This window comes from Callithrix jacchus, chromosome 21, assembly GCF_049354715.1.
Source record: "Callithrix jacchus isolate 240 chromosome 21, calJac240_pri, whole genome shotgun sequence".
In the NCBI taxonomy this organism is placed as follows: domain Eukaryota; kingdom Metazoa; phylum Chordata; class Mammalia; order Primates; family Cebidae; genus Callithrix; species Callithrix jacchus.
Genome location: NC_133522.1, coordinates 51,377,014 through 51,392,328, shown reverse-complemented (window position 1 = coordinate 51,392,328; position 15,315 = coordinate 51,377,014). Strand labels below are relative to the sequence as shown.

General features: G+C 45.3%; 1 protein-coding gene across 28 annotated transcripts in view; it reads right to left on the bottom strand.

Moving 5' to 3' along the window:
• PCBP3 (poly(rC) binding protein 3) overlaps positions 1-15,315 on the bottom strand; it is a 286,279-nt gene that overhangs the window by 161,458 nt on the left and 109,506 nt on the right. For 2 of the 28 annotated variants that reach the window (XM_078358648.1, XM_078358650.1), the window contains one exon: positions 14,307-14,391. The exons of the other annotated variants lie outside the window; for them this stretch is intronic. The gene's annotated coding sequence lies outside the window, so the exon portion shown is untranslated. The remainder of the gene's footprint in view (positions 1-14,306; positions 14,392-15,315) is intronic. 28 annotated transcript variants of the gene reach the window in all.

Sequence of the window (15,315 nt, the reverse complement as noted above, 5' to 3'; positions counted from 1 at the left end):
ATAACAAATAAGTTAATATCTTAGATTTCCAGAATACAATTTAAAAGTTTTCTTGGTTTGCAGCATTAATTTTTTACTGGGTACTTGAATTGTTCTTGTCATAATCATTTTCATTATGATAATATTATATATATGTTGAACAAAGACACATTGCTACTCCTAAACTTGTAGTCAAAGCTTTTTCTAAAGAAAAGTATGTCACATGCCAACATTTTTCCATTAAAATTTAATTCTGGAAAGCGGTCTTGGGTAAAACAATATCAGAATGACTTAATAAGTAAAACACATTTCACTTAATAAAAAATATCATACAAATTTTGAAAAAAAGAAGGTAGATGTTTCAGTTAAAAATAGTTTTTTTACCCACATTCTCACCACGATGGATTTTAGAAGAGGCGTTATCTGTGGTACAAGTGGAAACAAATAGTAACGAACACGGTGAGATACGAGTAACTCTAAACAGGCACCAAGTGTATAAAATGATAGAGATATCTGCACGATATTAAAAATACAATGGTTGAGAATGAAAATGCCATTCAAGTCAGGAGAGAATAATCAGAGATGAAGCACTGTAAGACTCCTGCATTCTTTGGAATGTGGCTAGAGTACTGATTAATTCTGGACATTGATAAATTAAGCATACATATTAGACAAACACAAAAATGAGAGAAACCAAAATTATACAGTGAAGGAGAAAACTGAATGAGTAAAACAGTCATCTGTCAATCAAAAGATGGGAAGAAAGAAAGAAATCAGAAAGTTGAGCTAAACAGAAAGTCCAAAATAAGACAGTAGAATGAAGTCCATATTATAATTAAAATAAATGAAAGTAAAGTAAATGCTCTAGTCTTTAAAAGGCAAAGATTGTAGGGGGAGGATAAAACAAAAATCCTTTCACCCCATTTTAAAAGATTCCCTAAAACACTCAGAGAGATGCTAAAAAAAAGTGGGGGGAGGAATATATATACTAGGCAAATACATCAGACAAAATTTACTTTAAAGCAAAGCATTATCAGAGACAGACTACATTACATAAAGATTAAAAGGTTTGTTAGCAAGATACTACAACAATTCTAAAGTTACATAGACCTAAAAGCAGAAATGAACAGAAATATAAGAAAATAGGCAAATCTATTAATGCAATCATACCAGCATATTTGAACATGACTGTCATAGTGACTGATGGATGCATCAGTTAGAGAAATATCTGTTTTTTTCTCTTTTTTTGGAAACGGAGTCTTGCTCTGTTACCCAGGCTCTCATGCAGTGGGGCAATCACAACTCACTAAGGCCTCGACCTCCTGGGATCCAGGATCCTCTTGAGTAGCTAGGACTACAGGTGCACACCAATACCATGCTCAGCTAATTTTTTTTTTTAATTTTTGGAGATACAGATATGCTATGCTGCCTAGGTTTGTCTCCAGCTCCTGGCCTCAAGCAACCCTCTCACCTTCAGCCTCCTAAAATGCTGGGGTTATAGGAGTGAGCCACAGAGAAAAATATCTATGAGGACAGAAAAGACAAGATTGTCAAGCTTCACTTGATGGCCATACATACAGAAAGCACACATTCAACACTGTAGAATAGATGTCACTCTCAGGTACGCAGGATGTTTATGTACTTGGCTATGTGTGAGCCGCCCTTTGACTGCAGAGATCACCTGGTCCACAATGCAGTGAACTTAGAAACTAAAATACTTAGAATTATTTATATCTAAATATAAATGTATATTTTACATGATTTTTAAAGCTCTGTGTATTTGTTATTGAGAAATACTTCTAAATAACTCATAAGCCAAAAAAGAAGTCACAGTAGAAAGGAGGTAACATTTATAAGTTAAAGACAATAAAAGTACTATATATCCAACTCAATGCACTGCAACAAGCTGTACTTTGAGAGAAATGTACAACTTTAAATGCTTATTTAGACTTTTTAAAAGCTAAATATCAATGAGCAAACACCCACTATAAACTTGAAAAAGAACAGAAACACAAACTGCAAAAAATGAAGAAATAAAAACATAAGTTAATGAAACAGAAAACTAAACATCTCACAGAAAAAAATCAAAAATTTAAAAATCCATTAAAGTAAACTAATAAAAAATTAAACTACACAAGTAATAGAATGAAATAGGAGTGGTTTCCTCTTTAGTCTAGGGTAGAAAAGGGCTTTCTAATTGTGAATTAAAAATCTAGATAAATTTCACTATAAAACAAAAAAATCTTGGCATAGCAAAACGACATGAGAAAATATGAAAGGAATACTAAACGGAAGAAAATATTTGCAATGTATTCCACAGGAAAAGAAATAGTATCCCTAAGATACCAATAAATAAATAAATAATTGTTTAAATTGAGGGGACATAAAAGACCAAAAACCCATAGGAAAAACGTGCAAAATAAAAGAAACATAAAAATGTCCTTAAACATATGAAAAGATGTTCTATTTCACTCACAAGAAGAGAAATGCAAATTAAAACTACACTGAGCTACACTGCTCAGCCCTCACCTTGGCAAAAATTTATGAGCTGAAGAACAGACCCCAAGGTGTGGCTGTGGGTGGCCATGGAGAGTGGTGACCACCCCTTGAAGAGGATTTGCAAATGTTGAACCCAACTAGGGGCAATGCCACTGAAGCCAGCTATCACACCTCTAAGGCCTTTCCAGGAGATACAGTCACATGAAAATACGAATGCACAAGGCTATTCATCACTGCACTGTGTGTAATTGCAGAACATCATAAACTACGTAACCATCCCACCATTATGAAACCCGAACGAGGAAGCAGCACCAGGCAGCAGAGGACGCAAAAGGAAGAACGAGGACGATCACTCTGCCGTGGTACGGAGCGACTCCAGGGATGCTGTTCGATGGAAAACTCAGAGTACAGAAAGGGAGGTGTAGATGGTTGCATGGCACTGTGAATGTAATTAATCCACTGAATTTTACACTTAAGAACAGCTAAAATAGCAAATGTAATGTTATATATGTTCACAACAAAAACAGTAAAAAGAGCATGTGTAGCAAGATACATTATGTGTATTTTATGCGAGCAAGAAGAAGAAAGAGGAGAAACAGAAAACACACATATGGAGGGATAATTCTGAAAATGTGTTTGCCTGCAGAGGTATGCTGGCAAATGTGTAACAAGTAGCTCCTGGGGTGGGAGGGAGGACCCGGTCTACAGCGTTTGCCAGTTTCCTTCCATGTGCAAATCCTCCCACCGTGGGCAATTTCCAACCTACCATGTGCTGTCACTAAACACAGAGCTGGGAAGAGATGTGTGGAATGGCTCCAGGAGCTGGTGAGAGACCACCTTAGAGCATCATTGTCATGTACAAGGGGTGGGGCTAACAGGAGAAAAAGGACATTGTGGGACTCATCTGTTTTAGACACACATACATATGCATGTATATGTGCACACAGATACATATACTTACATGCATGTATGTTTGCACCGAGGTGTGTATGTGTACATGCATGTATTTCCCAGCTCTGACCCCTAACGGGGTTAGAAGCAAAGGCCCGACAGCAATAAGCATAGTACCCAGATAGTGTTCTTCAGTAACACTTTCACACTACAAAGAACTAGGGCCCTTCAAAGATATGGTAGACTCCAGGGCTGGGTAGCTTAGGTACAAGATGGGCCTGAAACATTATACAGAAAAGTAAGGAAGCTGTTTTTTTAAACGTGGCAGAGCATAGCAGGAAGAGAAAGGAAGGTGGGAATGAAAGAGGGAAGGAGCTGGGAGTAGGGCTCCTGCTGATCAAATCAAGGAGAATTTGAGCACAAAATCCTCAGGGACAGTGATGAATGAGACACTAGGACAGCGGTGAATTAAGACACAGGAATCCATGACATGAAGCTGGTGAAAGACAGATAGGCAAGCAGGGAAGAAGGGAGGGGCCTGCTCCCAGCAGGTGGCCAAGTCTGCAGGGGAGCTGTACAAGCACCGCTTACAGCCATCAGAGTAAAGGCAGGTCTAGGCAAAAACCACGCGGAGCTAAGTCCAAGGGAAACGTCACGAGATGCAGGATTTCCACATGGTCTTCCAGGGGCCTCCGGCAGCTGGTTTATTAGTCATGAGTGGTAACCAAAGTCAGGAGAAGGCAAACAACTCTGCATTGAGTCAGCAACCTCACATCCCAAAGTGGGGGCACAGGGACTCTCCACCCCAGGCCAGGTGAGGCCCTGAGGAAGCGCAATCCCACGCAGGCAGGCACCAGCCAAGAGTGCACAGCTGGGCCCATCACAGGAGTCCCTGGACATGCCCAAAAGGAGAAAACGTCTACTTATTAAAAGAGACCATTCTTCAAAACGTCAAGGTCATGAAAGTGACAGAAAGGCTGCGGAAATGTTCCTGATGCAAACAACAGATGCACGACAAGGAGGTGCAGCACGTGATCCAGACTGCGCCCTGTGTTGGAGGGAAAACCATGCTATAAAGGACGTTACTGAGTGACTGGAAATGCTGGACCATGAGGGGACACCCCTATTCCCAGGAGACAGCACCTCTCCATCCTCTGAATCACCCTCTTACTCCTCAGGGGCCAGTGTCTAGCAGCACCCGCTGCTCACTGTCTTCTTAATCTTCAGAGTTTCTCTCTCTACTAACTCATTTTCATGCTTTACACATATCCAAATAGCTCATATTAATGATGCAACCAAAACACCTCTCTTCCAGCCCCAAGTTTTCAGAGTCAAACACTTGATACAGCTACCTCCACCTCCCTCTCCCTCACCCTTCAAGCTGGTTCAATCTGGCTTCCTCTGCACCTTCTCAAAGTGACTAAGGACCTCCAGACCATCCCTGTGCCAGGTCCAATGCCATCTTCAGCTTTCATCTGCTGTGCTTTCCTCCCTTCTCAAGCTGGAACAAAGAAAAGGCACTTCCTGGTGACTCAGCCTGACTGAGGGGCACTAACGAGGCTCTCTCATGAACTGCTAGTGAACATGTAAAATGCCCAAATCTCTGGAAGGTAATCTGACCATGAGGACTTGAGATCAGAACTTCTTACAATCTAATAGTGATAAAGTGACATAGAGAAGGATCTGGAAAATGGGAACTGAGGGCTTGACTCTCTGCTTCAAAGCTGACTCATCTTTGGTTTCTGTTTTTACTGATAAGATGGGTTAATCAAAGACCTTGGAGAACTACAGAAATTAAGTGAGAAACTTTTGCAGGGAACATAGTTGTGATTATGGAATCCATCTTATCATAGGTCATACATATGTTCCTACAAAGACACTGGTGGTGCTTGCCCCCTTTGTAAAAGGTGAAGCAGCCCGAATGTGCCGTCCTACCACCTTCCCCCAAGGGTCTGGACAGGAACAGGTCAGGAGACCCAGTGTCACCGATGGAAAAGCAGCGCAGAGAGGGAAACAACCCAGCGAGGTCACGTGGTGATCAGGGAGAGGAGCTGGAGGCAGAACACAGTCTCTGGATTCCCAGGCTAGTCCCTGCTCCACCAGCCCAGCTGGGTCCCTGCCAGACACTATTTTCCCCTGACTTCCCCTCAGACTCCGCCAGCTTCACACAAGGGAGAGACGACACCAGCTCACTGCTGTGCTCCCAATAACAGCTGCAGTCAGCCCTGCTAGCTGTTGCTGGAGGCACAAGGCTGGCAAAGAAGGTGGGTGTGGATACAGCATGCTCAGGGGAGTCCCATCATGGACTGCTGCAAAGGCAGAGGCTGGGAGATGGGGGGTACAGTCAAATCCATTTACTCACTACCAGGGTGAACAAAGCTGCAGGACTCTCCTCCTGTATCTCAGAAGTGCAAAATGGCCAGAGCACTTGGAGCAAAGTGCAAATCTACACAGACAGCCTCAGCCTAGCTCAGTGTTCTAGAGTCCATCGCTGACTGCCCGTCATTGCCAAAGACAGGGTGGGCTCTGTGACACAATCCACACAGGGCCTACGGTGCAAAGGCATGAGCACTGCTCAGAATGAAGTAAGCTGCCCAGTGCCACTGCAGATCCGGAGGAAGATGACAGAGGCCTGGGAGGAGCAGGAGTCTGCTGTGGATGCAGCTCACCATGCACACTGGTGAGCAAGAGTAGACAGCCGCATCTCCAATGAATGGATGGTGCATTTGTGAAATAAAAGCACACAGAAATGCTGACTCCCGCCTGTCTAAATGTGCACACAGAGGAAACTCTTCTCCATCTGACATGCCATCCTCGGCCACCACGGGCCACTCACAACGGCTCTCCAGATCCATCACTGTCTCTGCACGCAGGGCTGCCAGACAGCCTGGCAGCACAGCACGAAGGAGGGATGAGTCATCACGAAAAATGATCATCACCCCATGCCAGGCTGCAATCTGATCTCAACCTCCGGAGGACAGTGCTCTCCAGATCCCAGTGATGGGGAAAAAAGGCAAAGCAAAGAGGGCCTGGATAGAACACTCCCAGCCAACAAGGAGAAAACTCAGAGGAGGGAGGAAAGGACCCAGTGCCACAAGACCACCCCTGGCCCCTCAAGGGCAGTCTGTCCTCCTTCGAGAGGTGTACTACACCATTTCCAGATAAAGAACCTGAGATTCACTGAGGCTGCAGAGCTTCTGCTGGCTGGCGAGGAGTAGGTTAGGGCAAGACGGCACCCTTTGTGACTGAGAGCACATGAAAACGCCCTGCCACAGCAGGCCAAGACCTCCAAATCTTCCCTGGCCCTCCTGGTTCTGGGCCCTGCATTTCCACAGTGAAATAGTGCTGCCTGTCCCCACAGGCCCTGGGTCTTGGCTAGGAGGGGCTGGCAGTGTCTCACTGTGCCACCATAGCAGGGCCCATGGATGCTAGGGCTTGTGCTGGCTAGAGTCCAGGAGGCTCAGCAGGCCCAGAGCTCACCCTACCCCCAGCCTGGTGCTTCTCTTAGAATAAGGATGCCTGCTGGGCTTTGCAATTGATATGGCTTGGCTGTGTCTGCACTCAAATCTCATCTTGAATTATAGCTCCCATAATGCCCATGTGTTGTGGGAGGGACCCAGTGGGAGGTAATCGAATCATGGGGGTGGGTTGTTCTCATGCTGTTCTCATGGTAGTGAGTAAGTCTTACCAGAACTGAAGGTTTTATAAAAAGGCAGTTCCCCTGTACACGCTCTCTTGCCTGCCACCATGTAAGATGTGCCTTTGATCCTCTTTTGCCTTCTGCCATGATTGTGAGGCCTCCCCAGCCATGTGGAACTGTGAGTCCACTAAACCTCTTTTTCTTTATAAATTACCCAGTCTTGGGTATTTCTTCATAGCAGTAAGAAAATGGACTTATAGAACAATGCTTACACAACACTGTGTTGGCACTACGTCTGTCTTCACACAACGCCAACACTCTTGCAAGTGGTCCTCACTCTGAAGTGTGGGTGACCCCCAGGTCCTCACTCCCTCCTCTGCTGACCACTATTCAGTGCCTCCTACGTCCTCATTCTCACCTATGGAGGCAGATGCTCTTCCCCTAGCCCCTCCTTCCCTCATCTGTGAAGACAGAGCTTTGGCTGAGCCGAAGGCTGCCCAGCGGGAGAATGTGAGGCCCCGCTCCTCAGCAGAGAGGGTGACCTGGCACAAGGTAGACACACCTGGTCTCAAATACCATGATACGAGTCAGCAAAACTTGGGCCTCCAATTCTTAAAATGAAGTTGCCTCTGTCACAACCACAGGCTGGAACACGTGAGGTACACCTGGGTTCCTTCCAACTCTGCAGTCATGACAACATAGCAAGAGATAGAAACCACGCATCAAGAATGGCAGGTCACCCAGAGCCCAGGCTGGGGAGGGCCTCACAGAGCCCAGCCCTCCCACCCTGGAACGATGATGTCAACAAGAGCGTCTGACCTTATTAAACAAAGCTGGTGGGTCTGGGAAGCTCTGCATTTCCGCAGCTGACCCTTTCCCCTGGGTTCAACTCTTCTCATGGCACATGGCTCTCTGTGTGCCCCACACCACCCCCTCAGCTATGAGCCAGGATTTCAAAAGCCTCCATAGCACATCTACCGGCCTCACACAGAAGTCTGTCTGCTCTCCCCACAAACTCCAGACTGTTTTTCTTCCGTGTGATCACTCCATCTCCCAGGACCGCAGGCAGCATACTGCCCCATGGGGTCCCTCTGGGCACCTTCTCCACTGCTCACACTGTACCCTGATCTCTGCGACAGCCTGTAACATGCCCACAGTGGGTGCTGCTCTTCCACCCCCAAGCCCCACAGTTACCGCCTACAAAACACCCACAATCACAAAGGACCCAGTCCCTCTCTGACCCACACAGGCCAAACATGATACTTTAAAAGTAGCAACAGCAAAAGAATAGTCCTCCTAGATGGGACTACCAAGAAACTAATCTTTTAAATTAAAGAATAAAAACATGAATGACAACAGATCAGTACATATAAAACCAGTAGGACAAAGATAAAAGTGTCTTAGAAGATTGAGAGCCAGAATGCTTTAGTTAGAAAATAAGTGAAAATATTGAAGGAAGCACTCAGGAAATTATTAAAATAACAGCATTAACTTGAAGAAAAAGAGAATTATAATGTATGCTAAAGTGAGAAATTAATATGATGGTAAACAAAATTATAAATAACATAACTGAAAGCTATTTTGGAGAAGAAATGAAAAACAAAGACATTTGACAAATGTGACTAAAAAGTTGAAATAAGCATTTGAAATAAAGGGAACACAGTACCGATAAAATGACTGAAAAGCTGGGCCCGGCATGGTGGCCCACATCTGTAATCTTAGCACTTTGGGAGGCCATGGCAGGAAGATTACTTGAGGTCAGGTGTTTGAGACGAGTCTGAGCAACAAAGCAAGACTCCAGTCCCTAAAAAATTTTAAAAATTAGCTGGACGTGTTGGCACATGCCTATAGTCCCAGCTACTTGGACTGAGGTGAGAAGATCACTTGAGCCCAGGGGTTCAAGGTTGCAGTGAGCCAAGATCATGGCATTGCACTCCAAACATGCAATACAGTGTGACTCTGTCTCTAAAAAATAATAAAAATTTAAAATTAAAAAAATCTGAAAAATGATGAGAGCACACATATAGATTATATATGTACACATGTGTTTACACATAACATATATACATTTTTACCTGTATACCCTGACAACTTGCTTAAAATTGACTATTTGCTAAGAAAAAACATTGATGTATAAGAAAACAGGTATAAAATCAATAACCATGGTAGACACTGCATAGACGCTCAAAAATCAGTCTTCAGAATAGGTTCCAGGCTTAGAGGCTTTGGCAGGTGAATTCTATCAAAGGTAGAATTCTATCAGAGACTGAGAACATTTGCTTTTCTAAACAGATGACAGAAATATTTGTTACTTAAATAAAGGATAGAAAAACACGGGAAGATTCTCAAATCATATTATGAAAGCAAGCTATCATTTACATATCACCAAAATCATCTAACAATGAGAGAAAAAGACCCTTCCAGAGCAAGATCACCCTAGCCATAAATCTCACAATAACCACAATACGAACTCTAACTCTAACACTAACAGTAACCTTCACTCTTACCCTAACCCTATTATTAACCCTTATTCTAGTCCCAGTAAAAAACTGGGCGCATACTACAACTGGAAGTGTTTCAAAAAGTATCACTATGGCCTAACAGGATTTATTCCAAGAATCAACACTTGGAATTTCAGGAACAGAATTCACTCCATTAAGAGACAAAAACAAGAATGACGTGATCATCTAAATAGCAGCAACGAACACATTTAGTGACATGCAACTTTCATTTTCCATTTTAGAAAACACATAATACACAGCAATAAAAGAAAACTTCTGTAGCTTAATGAAGAATGTTTACCAGATAGCTAAGGCAAGCATACTTCATGGTGAATGCATTTGGTCAAGGTAGAAATAAGTCAAATTTCAGCTGAAAACCCTCTTGCAAATAAAAGCATTTTAACACTTGATCACATTCAAATATATAAAAATTGATAGTTTTCCTATATAATATTAAATATCTGATAAATGCAATAGGAAAAACCCCAATTACAATAACCAAAGAACACAAATTAGTTGGAAAAGAGTTTGAAAGATAAAACCTACACCAAGAAAGCTATGAAATGTAACTGAAGGCTAATACCAGAATAAATGGAAAGATGGACTCTCTATTTAGGGAACTATTTAAATATTGTTAAAATACCAGCTGTTTATAATTTAAATTATAGAACTGATCCATTTCAAAAGAAACCTCAATATGATTAACTTTTTAAACTTGAAAATCATTCTAAAGTTCATTTAGAAAGTAGGTAACCAAGAATAATCAAAACTTTTAAAAAATAATGGGTACCTTTATCAGATATGTAAACATACCATGAAACTAAAATAATTACAACAGTGTAGCAACACTGGAACAAAGAGCTCAATTAGAGAATCCAGAAATGGACACAAATATATACAATATACAATCTATAAAGCTGCTTATGAAAAGCAGTGGCCCTGCCCCTCCCTTGCCCCCACATCACAATCTTTCTCTGGGCTCAGATGAGCCACCCATCTCTGTCTTCCAAAGTACTGGGAGGTGTGAACTGAGACGCCTGGCCATCATCAATCTGCTTCTCTTTCTATGGATTTAACTATTCTAGGTATTGTATGTAAATGAATTTATACCACATGCTACCTACAGTGTCAGCTTTCTTTCATTTAGTGTGTTTCAGGGTTCATCTGCACAGCAGCATCCCTTGATGCCTCTTTTGGCATTTCTTTGTCTCCATATTTCTATTTACTGAGTTTGTGTTGCTCTCCTTGATTTTACCATTTTATGTATCAGCTGTTAGCTTCCTGCTATAAAAGATGAGCACTGACTCTCCTAACCTCCTACCTCACCCTCCTCCCCATTTTCCAGGACCTCCTCAATGGCTGTGCACCTGGTATCCACATCTGATGCTGCAGCTCCCCTCTTCACAATGTTTCTGTTTCTCGCAGTGAATAAGGGCCTGTCCACTGATTTGCTTGGTGTTCTATGAACTTAGGTTGATTTCTTTCCATACTCTTAGACAGGGGGCCAACCATTGCAGACCCACTCATGCAGGAAGCACCCTCCAAGCCCTTCTTGGAGCCACATCTCGGGGTCCCAATGTCCAGCTTCTTCACCCACCCAGTGGTTCCTTTCCCTCCCTCCTGTCTGTTCCTAGGTTCCCAGTGTTCTGGGGCCAAATAAGGCAGGGCTGGGGTCAAGCCATGCCATGCCTTACTTTTCATTTAGGATAGTCCCCTACCACAGGGCAGGCTCCCAGCTCACCTTCCAGGGAAGAACCATCCTGGGTAGGAGAGGGCTGAGAGGCTGACTGCTTCTCAGACAGGCTTTCCACTGCTTTCCTACACCAGCCCTATCTCTACCACCTCCCCATGCTCGGCCATCAACAGTAACGCCATTCCCAAGAAGTGGGGGTGCTGTCTGCAACACAGGAAACTCGCTTCCCAGTGCCCTCAACACACACAGGCAGAACAGATGCACACACTCCACATACGTATGCACATACCTTCCACACATACACACACACGTGTGCACCTATATACACACATGCACTTCAGACACACAGCACACACTGACCTGCACATACATACATGCATGTCTACATACAGACCTGTGTGGGTAAATGCACATACATACTTCACACACACTCACAACATATGCCACACACACACACTCACATGCACACACACATGCACTTCTAAGCTTTCTAGGTTCAGATCTGCGCTATTCAACTGTTTGTCCATCTGCCTTTCAACTTTCAAAGTTCTGTCACCTTCTTTCTCAACTTCTTGGTGACTTCTTCCCTTTAAAAACTTTACCTGTCATTTTAGTGGGTTTTTAAGAGGAAGCAGAGGCCACTGTAAAATCCATTTGCCAAGATGGCTGAAAATGAAGGATCAAGGGAATAATATTTTTTTTAATTTTAAGATGGGAGCTACTAAGTCATCCTGGATGTTAACAGAAGTGACCTGCCAGGGAGGAGGGCATAAAGAGAGACAGCACAATACACTACACAGCCGGGCAAGTCCCTGAGGAAACAAGAGGGTGGCTTGTCCTGACCTCACAGCAGGGACTCTGTGCATCTGAGGGGCAGGAAAGGCCAAGGGAGGAAAAGTGACTTGGCCCCTTGGGTCGGAGAATGGGGCAGAGAAGAAACTCTTTTCTCCTTAACTCTGAGGCATAGCCACCAGCTGAGATTGACATCTGATTAGATCAGAAATCTGAGGAAGGAGAAGGAGATAGAACAGAATGGCCTCAGACAGAAGCAATTCTTCAAGAGGGTGCTGCTGGGACTGGTGCAGGTGTGGGTGGATCCAAGCCCTTGGTTGTAAAATTAGGGTAGACCAGTCTGCACAGCCATGTGGTCTCTAGCAACGCTGTGATCTTGTTCTACCACATGGGCACTGGGAGGAGAGAGGCAAAGCAAAGAGAGTGTGTGCAAAAGTGACTACAGGGCAGCTCCAGGAGCTGTGGGCTGATGAAGATGAGGGGCACCCAGAGGGCCATGGACAGGAAGGGGTGGGCTGATGAAGATGGGGTGGTACCCAGAGGGCCATGGACAGGAAGGGGTGGGCTGATGAAGATGGGGAGCACCCAGAGAGCCATGGACAGGAAGGGTGGGCTGATGAAGGTGGGGGGGGCACCCAGAGGGCCATGGACAGGAAGGGGTGGGCTGATGAAGATGGGGAGCACCCAGAGAGCCATGGACAGGAAGGGTGGGCTGATGAAGTTGGGGGGGCACCCAGAGGACCATGGATAGGAAGGGTGGGCTGATGAAGATGGGGGGGCACCCTGAGGGCCACAGACAGGAAGAGGTGGGGACAGTCCCTTGATGCCCTTCAGCTGCTGTCTGCACTAGGGCTAAGTATGGGCTAAGTATAGGTGAATTTTTAAATTCTTTTTCATGTTTTTCAATTCTATAATGGAAGTTGTTATCTTAAGGTAATTAAAAAAGAAAAACTCTAAGAAGCAAATAACCAATTCAGTATTACAAGAAATAAAAGACCTCAAAGTAAATAAAAATCTTCAACAAAGTGGTCATTACTATTTCTTTTTTCCTGATCTTGCTGCAGCTGAAAAACAGCCCCCAGATGGGGCTAGGAGTGGGCTCTGGCACTAACCAGCTATGGGAGATGGGCCCTCAGAGGTCTGCATGGACCACACAGCCCAGGGAAGGCCCGCCTGTGCTTCTCTATGGAGGACTGCATCCATCTCTCTCTCAGGAAGTGGGAAGAGTTCTCTGAGACATGGGAATGGAAAAACCAAGTGCTTCCAAAACCACTGGCTCTCCTGCGAAACATCCTCTCAGATGGGCTCCGCTCTGGTTCATCATAGCACCCCAGAATCCCCCAGGAGGAAGCTGCAGGACTCACTCGACACAGCCCACAAGAGGAGAACCCTTCTGTTTCAGCCAGCTCAGTGCTCACAGCACCTCCCTTCCTGTCAGCAGAAGAGGCCACAGGTGCCCATTAAAGTTCCCTGTCTTTACTGATAAAAGGCCTCAGGGAATTTCCAGAATCCACCTGCTGCAGCCTCTAGAACCCAAGTGCTGGCAGATGAAGGCTCCTCCTGCCCTGCGCCTCTGCCTCTCAGCCTGGCTGCTGGGCACGGCTTGTGCGAGGTGAGTAACCAGCCGGGGCTCGTCCCCACCCCAGCACACTGGTTTATTTCCAGAACTGTAGGCTGGGTCCAAAGAGCCTACCATTAGGCTCAGACGAAGAATCTGGACAACACCGGAGTTGAAGAGAAAATGGGAACAGCACATAACGGGTGTTGTTTATCTGCCTGAGTCCCAGAGGCTCTTCCCTTGAGATTTTGGTGAAAATTAGATCCAGATTGTAAGATTACAAAGTTGGCCCCAAGACAATAGGGATTTGGATTCCTCTAAGAAGCAGGTATTACAGCAGCTTTAGTTAAAGCCACGATGATAACTTAGCACAGAGGGACTGGCTGGCTGGCTCCCTACTCCCACATCCACCCTGTTCAATACCACATGGACTGAGAGCAGCCTCAGGATGACCTGTGAGGCCCCTGATGTGCCCCAGCCACACTCTCACCTCCTCCCCTGCAGCCTCCTCCCCGTTCTAAACCAGGCACGTCAGACCCGAGCTTCTGCTCCAACACCCCTTGGCTCTGGAGCCCCTTACCTCCCGCACCAAGGGGCTCACACCTGCACCTCCAGCAAGGCTTGCGCAGATGCCCAGTGTCTCAGGGCTGACCTGACAGCCTATTCACACAGTACCAGCACTCTCATACCCTGCCCTTCCCTGTTTCCTCCACAGCCACTGTCACCCCCTGACACACCATAGGATGGACTCACTGACTAGACTGATGTTTTCTATCCCCCTGGCCGATGTCAGGATTCTGGCAGTGTGCCTGGTACATCGCGGGCACACGGTAAACATCTGCTGAATGAATGAGGGAAAAAACAAAGTCTCTGTTGAAGTAATTTGTCAGCAAGAGCTCTCCTCTACGATACGAGTCCAGATTCCAACCACCCACAAGTCCAAGCACCACATGCACAGACCCCAACCCCCATGCCATCTCTCTGCGGGGCTCCCCATGCTCACTCTCCATGCCATCTGTGGGGCTCCCCATGCCAACTCTCCATGCCATCTCTCTGACCAGCGTGCTGTCCTGCTGCAGCTGACATCTCTGGAAGTCAGCGGGCAGGCCTGCAGCACTGTCTCATCAGGAAGCACTGTGCTCAGTACCTCACAGTAGCCCAGGGCCACCATCAAGCCCACCAGGAAGGCAGGACATACTGAGAGTTCCAACCAACATCCCGTCAACAAGGCAGCTCTTCCTGTTCTGCTATTGCAAGGTTGGAAGGCTTGGCTCAAATCCCAGCCCCACCATGGCATCAAGATAACCTGAGTGAGTCACTTCACTTCGCCAAGCATTACGGAATACCAATCCCCATCTCAGAGGGGCACTGGGAGGGTGAAGGGAGCGAGTTTGTGGAAGTGATGAAATCATGATGACTGGTACTACTTCATCAGCATTAGCAGCCATCATGATGACATTTGTTTTTCATGCAAAACCGTGAAAAATATACCAAGTTTCCTGCTGAAAATGTTTTGAAAACAATGTTTATAAGCTTTAGAAAAAGAAAGACATCTTAAGGATAATTTTAAAAGGAGTCATCTCGAGGTAGTTTGACAGAACTAGAATGGGGACCACTGTGTGGTGGCTGAGTCAAGTGTGTGCCACTGTGTGCTGGACGACGCAAGGTTCTTTCCACAGATGTCACCCATGCACCCTGTGGCTGCAGGCACTCTGGGGCCATCACAGCCACCACACACACAGGCACTAGGCAGGCGGCAGGC